At 61.3% G+C, this 271-nt stretch overlaps 1 protein-coding gene across 1 annotated transcript in view; it reads right to left on the bottom strand.

Annotated features, from left to right (window-relative positions):
• LOC103923809 (vitamin D 25-hydroxylase) overlaps window positions 1-271 on the bottom strand; it is a 16,686-nt gene that overhangs the window by 9,511 nt on the left and 6,904 nt on the right. The gene's annotated exons all lie outside the window — the stretch shown is intronic.

Genomic DNA, 271 nt, shown 5'->3' with positions numbered 1-271 from the left:
GGCCCGTCGTCCCTGGGCTAGCCGGCAGCTGGGCGCGGAAGGAAACGTCCCCGGATCCGGTGGCCGAGCGGCAGGGAAATCGCGTACGTAACGCGTAAGGGCCGGCGTTACTCGGCGGGGTGATGCCTCAGGAAACAGGGCTGGAGCTGCTGAAGAGACCGAGACCGCGTACTGCAGAGCTGAGAAAGCGATGCTGCCGCGCGATGTGGCATCCTGCCGGAACACTATAAAAAACTCAGATTTGTTTCCACCTGCTCTGGTTTTGCTATTC

Source organism: Pygoscelis adeliae, unplaced genomic scaffold, assembly GCF_000699105.1.
Source record: "Pygoscelis adeliae isolate BGI_AS28 unplaced genomic scaffold, ASM69910v1 Scaffold839, whole genome shotgun sequence".
Taxonomy (NCBI): domain Eukaryota; kingdom Metazoa; phylum Chordata; class Aves; order Sphenisciformes; family Spheniscidae; genus Pygoscelis; species Pygoscelis adeliae.
Note: the sequence above shows the minus strand (reverse complement) of the source record. Positions and strands in the feature narration are given on the sequence as shown.